Below are 8329 nucleotides of genomic sequence, written 5' to 3'. Positions count from 1 at the left end.
TATGTTAAATTTTATATCTTTTATAGTTAATTTTATAAATTAATAATTTATTTATAACTTAATGATATTTTTTAAAAAAGCCGTTTGTTAATAAATTTTTAAAATATTATTTATAAATTAATAATATTTTTCTTACCGTTATTATTTTATTTTACGGGTAGCATTAAAAATTTAAAAAGAAAAAAAATAATTGAATTAAAAATATAATTTTTACTTTTTTTTTAAATTATAAAATTTTTTTTTTAATTATTTCATGGGACATGCTTTTTGAATTTTGTGAAATACTTTAAAGTGTACACTATAATCATACCTTGCTAGAAAAATTTAATTTGGGCGTGTACACTTTTTTCAAACATAAACTCTGTCTTGGGGAGGTGTGTCAGCATTGTGCATTTTTTTTCTGACTTCAGTCTCAATTTTTTTTTTAATTTATATAAATTTTAAATAAATAATGAGGAGAGAAAAAAGAAATCGAGCGACAATCGTTTGTAATAATATTTTTTATTTTTTGCAACGTAATTTGATTAGTAGCAAAAGATAAGTAGTGGCACAAAATGAACGCCGACACGTCGTTAATTTTTGGTCAAAAATCTTTCAGCGCGAATTGTCCGCGCGATTACTAAAACTAAATGTCGTGTAGACTGGAATATTTTTACGTTTGGTTCAGTCTACACTAAAATATGCAGTTAAGTAACCAAGGATCATGGTTTAATTGGTCAAAAGTTGAATGTTTTAATGTGTTAATATGTTGAAATATGAGTTATATTTTTTATTCATGGAAAAATATATGTATTTTTACACATTCTTCGTATTATTTGAATCATAATAATTAAGTCTACAAAAAGATGCTTGATAAACCATAATGTTTCCTCTTCTATACACACAGTTTTGCATTTAAAATTGATACTTGCATTAATATCTTTCTTTTTAGCTAGAGATTTTGAAAGTTAATAAATATTTCTTGAGATATCTTAAAACCTAGAATAATGAATTAACTTTAAAATCTCTAACTAAATATGACCTTAGCACACTAAGGAACATTTGCGGAATTTTTTTATAAATGAAGTAAAAGATAAGTATGCGTTTATCTCTGATGTTTCTATGTGACTTTTTGACTAATTTTCAGAAAACTGGCAGCCATTTTTAAAAAATATATTTTTATCATTTGATTAAAAAACAAACAAACTATTTTTAAGACTATCTTGAATGTTAAAATGTAAATGTTATACAATTTTTTATTTATTTTTCACTTGACATTTAAAAAAATTTTTAAAAAACTTTATAGTTGATAAAATATATTTCATAAAAGTAATATTTATTAGTAGGTATAAATATATATAAAAATAGTATGAAAATATGTTTACAAATATCTTAACTTGCAATGTGTGACTGGCTACACATCAGTGTTGTCTGTGTTTAACCGAGAAATGCAATCAGATCACTTTATGATGTAAGTTTATGTTTATTCTACATTATTGTGTTATTAAGATATTTAAACACACTAAATATTACTTTTTATTTTATTTGGCTGAGGTAACCAGGCTTTGTGAGTAAAAAAAAATGCTTGAAAGTTTTTGAAGTTCCAAGTTTTATCATTTTATTATGTATATATTTGTGTATAAAAACCTTGATGTTTGTGTTAAGGTTATCTAAGTAAAGCCATGATCCAAGCAGGGATGCAGAGTCCCAAAAGGACTCCAGATTTGTATGTCACAAAAAGATTACTTCAAGTATTGTGAATTTCAAAATTGGTATCACAGATGTAATGACTTGCAAGGCTGCTCAGTTTTATGTCTTTTTATTAAAAAATTTGCGGTGGCAAACATCAAAAAGAATGTACAAGCAACAAATTTTTCGGTCATCATTTTATTTCTGAAAATCTTTTTGCATTTTGATTATATCTCGATTTCAGAAATTATTTTTGTTCAAGTTAATAAATATTTTTTTTAGACTTAAATTTTAATTATATCATTTCAAGATATTTTCATATAACCTTCATAAAAAAGATAAGATATTCAAAATATGAAAATAATTTATTTCTATTAATTTTTATAAATATTACCTGTTATAAAAATATTAATAAGATGACACCTTTCTTAATGTTATGCTTTTTTTTTTTTTAATAAATTAAGGTGTAGATGAATATAGTAGTTCTATTGGTTCAAGCTAAAGTTATTATATTGATTTAAGAATAAATTATTCTATTGGTTTAAGATTGAGTTAAGGTTAGCTATATAATCCACAACATATCTAAAGCTAGGCTGTTCAACAAGCTATGCAAATTACAGTGTGTGTAGATTTATGAAATAGAATTTACAAATTGAATGAAAATAGAACATATATGATATTGATAGGACAGTACTAATTTTAATTTTTGCTTTTTAGGTATTGGCAGGCTGTAATTGATGACTTACTTTCCTGCAACGAAATCAAAAGAACCTTTAACTACAAACCAATTTAAAATAATTTTTATACCAGCATTTCCTTAGATGAATTTTCCGTTTTTTTTAATTTACAAATTAGATTACTTATATTAAATAATTTCTTTATAATATTCTTAACAATCTCCGAAAATAATTTATATTAAATTATTTTCGGAGATTGTTTAACTTTGTTTTTTTACAAAATTTTAAGTTTAAAAATATATTTTGCATATAGATTTTTAGTTTTTTAATAATTAGTTTTTGTTTAGAAGTGCAATTAAAATTGGAGTGTCCAATTTTTGTAATATTTTTTCTGCAAATATCAATTTGATATTATGTTATCAATGTGAAAGTATAACCTCAAGATATAATTAAAAAAATGGTAAGATGAGGTACATACGCTTTGTTTTCTTATAAATCAAATTCAAGTGTAGCGCAAAATGTCTGGTTCGATAGAAACCACTTGCAAAAACTTTTAATATCGATTGTTCTATTAAAATTTTACAGTTACTTTTACATGGTTTCCACTTGCTATGACTGTAAGTGTGAAAACACGCGCAAACTGGTAATCGGGAGATTTTTAAACAAAAATTAACGCCGTTAAAGAAGCTAAAAGACGTCAAATAAATGCAAACTTTTTAAAATTCTTTCTTTTTAAATTACTGTACCCAAACTAGTTTTTATCATTTCTCTTAGAATGTTAAAATATATTGTAACATTTTAAGATTTAAATAAGTACATTAAAAAACATTATAAGTTTTATTTAAGTACAGAGAAATGTCAAATAAACTAAATGTTTTTTTTTTTGTTTTAATGTCTTGAAGTATTTATATGTCGGGGAAGGAGGGGGGGGGGTTGTGCGTTTTTTATTTTGAAAAAATACTAAAACTATACTAAAAAATTAAATATTGTATCTTAATTATAATTGATGAAACTTTTACATATCTTATAATGCTTTGCTGGACGAAAATATGTTTGTTTGTCGGTTTTATAATCAGTATTATACTTCAACTTTAAATAAATATCATTTTTTATGAATCAATCTGATAACATAAAAGCGTTATTATATATTGTTTAGTATTGTTTATCGGCTCTGAGCCGTAACGTATTGTTAACTATATAATTAACGAGAAATGTTATTCGATTCTAGATCTATAAAATGTATTCGATTCTAGATCTATAAAATGTATTCGATTCTAGATCTATAAAAAAAATTCTATTGTCTCATTCTATTCCATTTTTATTCAATACAGCTCGTGATACGCGTAGAGGTGCGCTGTTATAAAACATGTTGCGAAAAAAACGTGTTTTTCGCGACATGTTTTTGAAAAACATGCCGTCGACCGGAAGCTTTTCGCAATATGCTTGTTGTTATGTCTTTTGTTTAATATAGAAGAGTTTTTCGATTTTATGTTGTTATGTGGACTCTTAATTCTTTATTATCATTTGTATTTCAGATATAATTGAAAACAAAATAATATTCATTTTTTTCAATAAAGATAATTTCAATAAAGCCTCGTAAGTCAGATCCAGTCAAGAAACTTTTTCTAAAAACCATAAGTAAAACAACCAACTCTTACAGTTGCAAATATTGTGGAAAAGGTTATTCAAAGAATACACATAACTTACTTGTTCATGTTCATAAGTGCAACAAAATACCAGAAGAGTTAAGAAATGCTGTTGTAAAAGAAAAAATAGCCGAAAAAAACAAACCATTAAAAACATTAAGTAAAACTTACTTGTTCATGTTCATAAGTGCAACAAAATACCAGAAGAGTTAAGAAATGCTGTTGTAAAAGAAAAAATAGCCGAAAAAAACAAACCATTAAAAACATTAAGTAAGACTCCATTAAGAAAAGGTAGAGTTTTCAAAATTGTTTTTGTTTTTATTTTGTTATTTGTTATTATAATAAAAAAGTTTCTTTATTGTACAGGAATTATGAGATCAAGTAGTGAAATCATAAATGCAACAACAATTGATATAACAGAGTTAGAAGAATTCGCTTCATCTTCTGCTCAATCAGTTTATTGTCCGAAAAATCAAAAAGTCGATGAAATGTTTATTGCGTTGGAACAAAAACAAGTATGTTTTTTTTTATCAGCTAAACTCTAATGACGAAAATACTTTAATAAATGAAAAAACTAATTATATGAGAATTTTTTTTTGATTAACTTTTTTTTTCAAAAAGCATGATGTTGTTATATTTGGAGATAGGGCTGCATCGATTTCTAGGAGGAGTTACAGACAACTGCTCTGCAATGCTACTTTCCAGACGTATCATTGTGAAGAAGTATCCACACTTAGTTTTCTATGGCTGTGTGGCACACATATTGAATCTTCTAATGCTTGATCTATGTAAAACATCGTTTATAGAAAACATTATGAAAATATCCATTTATTTAGTCTAAGAAATAGTAAATTCATTGTTAAATTCTTGGTTTGATACTATTCAAAAACAAAAGGGAATTAATGTTTCATTAAAGCAGGCGTCAAAGACTCGGTTTGCTTGTAATGCTATAACACGTGGAAGTGTATTATCTAACAAAAAAGTGTTTAAACAAATGGCTATTGATATTCATCCTGGAAACCAGAATTTTTCTTTGAAACACGAGGCAAAAAAAAAATATTAAAAGATAAACTTTGGTAAGACCTTGAGCAGACTTGTAAATTTTTAAAAAAGATTTTGTATTGGATTATAGTTTTAGAAGCAGAGGAAGCAGTATTGAGTATAGTCTGCTTGCCTCTGTCAGATATAAAATTAGTCCTTGATAACTTTATATCGGAAGCAGGGTTGACAGATTTAGAAAGTATGCAAATGCATAATTATTTTAAGTTAAGAAAAGACATGGCTGTCACAAACCTTCATTTAGCTGCAAACTTGCTTGATCCGCAAATAAAAGGTTCAATCCTATCTGGATCAGAATTTCTGGAATTATTGGAGTATACAGAAATGTTAGCAAAAAAATTTTCTATAAATAATAATGTTGATTTGTCGGCTATTGCAAAAGATATTACCCAGTTTGTAAACTCTACTGGACTATGGTTAAATAGCTATGTTGAGCAACTTGCTAGAAATCAGGATTCCATAACATATTGGCAAGCTTTAAAAAAATGTAGTCCGCTAGCTGATTTAGCCATTAAAATTTTCTTCAGCTGCTACTGAAAGAACTTTTAGTACTGGAGGCTTTATCCACAGGAAATTGCGAAATTCTCTAACTAATGAAAGAGCTAGTAGATTGACTTAAATAAAAAAAAACTATACCCTGATGGATTTAAACCTTAAAGGCCAATTGCAAGATTTTAAAAGTTTATTTAGCAAGCCAAAACATAAAAAAATAAGTTTGTCTTCGCTAACCCAATCATGCATTAAAAATGGAAATAAAGTACTTGATTCGACAATACCTCTTACAGAAATGTTTGATGATTTCTCTGAAAATATTGATGACAGTGATTACGATGATATAACACAATCAGAAGAAGAAATCAATGAAAGTGAGTCTGAGGAAGATATAGATTTCATAGAATTTGTTTCAGATTCCTCTGCGAGGAAAAACTTTAAATATATATTTAATTTATTTCAGTGCTAAATGAATTAATTAAATGTGCTAATTTAAATTGTTTAAATGAATTAGTTCTTGTTTATTGACTCTAACAAAATTCATACTTGTTTACATATTTTTTTCATAGATATAATTATCAAGTTTTACGTAATTAAATTCTTTCACTTAGACCAACATCAAAGGATGAATTGAACCAAGTAAGCTCCCAAGAGCCAGTGATCAAAGAGTATATGGTCGAACAAGTGGAATATGAATACGAACAAGTCTGAATTGTTTTATTTTATGAAATTTTAAAATTTTATTATAAAAATTATATTTTTTATATTTAATAAAATAGAGAAAGTATTATCAACAAAAAAAATTCCCCGAATGTGGGTAAGATGGAAGGGTCATAAAGCTCATATAAGTTACTTCTATAGTAAAGCTAAAATCAAACTAATCTAAATGATGTATGGTGAATGTTCTTGTTTTGTCATTTTTCTCCTAGAGGGAGATTGTACGGGCGATAATGTTCGCCTTGTCCTTAACTCACGTCTATGCTTTTATACAGGAGGAATTGTTAAAGATAAGCCTATCTGTTTGTCAGCCTGCGGTTCTGAATTATTAAACGATAGCTTTAATGCATGGGTCATATTTCCGTGTTAGAATGCCTAAAACGTATTGATTTGCATAACGAATTTAGGGTTTTTACATTCTAAGGCTTTCCGTCTAAGATCCACTCATTTTTTAAACGTTACAAGATTGGCTATTATATATACTAAAATAAGTAATTGGTAACATTATTATGCACCACAGCAATCGGAAAAATTAAACTCGATCAATTTTAGTTCATAAAGCAAGTTATATTGGTTTTCTATATGATTCTTTGTTAATTTTCTCAAACCATCATTGATTCAGAATTAAAATAAAAGTAGACCGTGAAATATCCTTCAAACCCCCTTGCGCAAATAAATATCCTCCTTTCTTTACACGCAACTTTTTTTAAATTAGTTATTAAAGTGTTATGAGCAGTCTTAATGGTCTTGTCACAAAGAGAATTGTGTCGCCGCCACGAGGAGAATATCATTTAGTAAGTTAGCTTTCCATTATCTCCGATAACGTTTATGGGCTTCGAGCGGGGATCGAACTCTCAACCCTTGGATTACGAGTCCAATGTTCTAACCACTGCAACACGGCTGCTATAAAAACTTAATTCAAAAAACAGCCAAAGTATTAAATATGAGATTTACTTGCACCCCTAGGTGCTAGTAAATCTCATAATCAATTAATGATTTAATAACTTGGTTAAGCTAATAACTACTCGAAATTAATATAATATTAGCGTTTTATTTGAAGATTATATGCAATTTCAAACATTAAATAAAGACAAAGTTGATTATTTCGGTCAGCTTATGTGTAATGCGTTTCTTTGAACAGAATGTTGCTTGATGATCAGTATTTATTGCTTGGTAAGCAATGTTTGAACATTGCTAGCTAAAGATGCGTTATAGCAGACTTCTTCGGGCACTTAAAATAAAATTGTAAAAAAAAGCAGCAGGTTGTAATAAAATATTATGATAATTTATTATTATTTAGTTGTATACTTATTCTTATGAGATAGAGTAGTTACAAATTACAGCTTCTTTATCTCATAAGAAAATATAGACTAAGACACGCTGCATATATGACTTGTTATTGCACCTAGCCTACGAGTTGCTGATTCAATAATTGAAAAAATGCGAAAAACATGTGTTTTTTGAAAGAAATGAAATGTTAGATTGAAAGACATGTTTTTCGCCTACCACTAGATACGCGTCAAATTATTAGTAAAACAATTATAAATTGTCTGAAACAGTTATTGATGAAATTATACACAGAGTTAAACAAGCAAAATACTTTGCCTTTTTGCTCGATTGCACCAGAGATGTAAGTCGTATTGGATATTAAATAATATTACGATTTTAATAATATTACGATTTTGCAATTCTTCAGCTGGAGCGATAGAGGAACATTTTATTGGTTTTATTGCCGTTACGGAAACTACAGGAGAGTATTTAGCAAACTCCATATTACAAGAACTAGAGAGAAATGGTCTGGATATACATAATTTTCGAGGACATGGATATGATAATTGGCGCCAATTTGGTAGTCATTATTAAAGGTGCAAGAACAAGAATACTCAACATTAATCCAAGAGCATTCTTCACACCGTGCGGATATCACCGTGCGGATAGCTGGAATTTACTTTTAATAGATATAGCTAATTCTTCTACAACAGCTAAAACATTTTTCGGCTTTATAAATAAAATCTATGTACTCTTTTCGAAGTCAAGCAAGCGTTGGGAACTTACAAAAACTAAATTGAA

General features: G+C 27.5%; 1 long non-coding RNA gene across 1 annotated transcript; it reads left to right on the top strand.

The window, feature by feature from the left end:
* The first annotated feature begins 3761 nt into the window (after positions 1-3761).
* On the top strand, positions 3762-6294 carry LOC136092184 (uncharacterized). The gene is made up of 3 exons (XR_010644259.1): positions 3762-4282; positions 4358-4506; positions 6154-6294. It is a non-coding gene; the product is annotated as an uncharacterized LOC136092184 (long non-coding RNA).
* The last annotated feature ends 2035 nt before the right edge of the window (positions 6295-8329 follow it).

The sequence above is a fragment of the Hydra vulgaris genome, chromosome 15 (assembly GCF_038396675.1).
Source record: "Hydra vulgaris chromosome 15, alternate assembly HydraT2T_AEP".
Taxonomy (NCBI): Eukaryota; Metazoa; Cnidaria; class Hydrozoa; order Anthoathecata; family Hydridae; genus Hydra; species Hydra vulgaris.
Note: the sequence above shows the minus strand (reverse complement) of the source record. Positions and strands in the feature narration are given on the sequence as shown.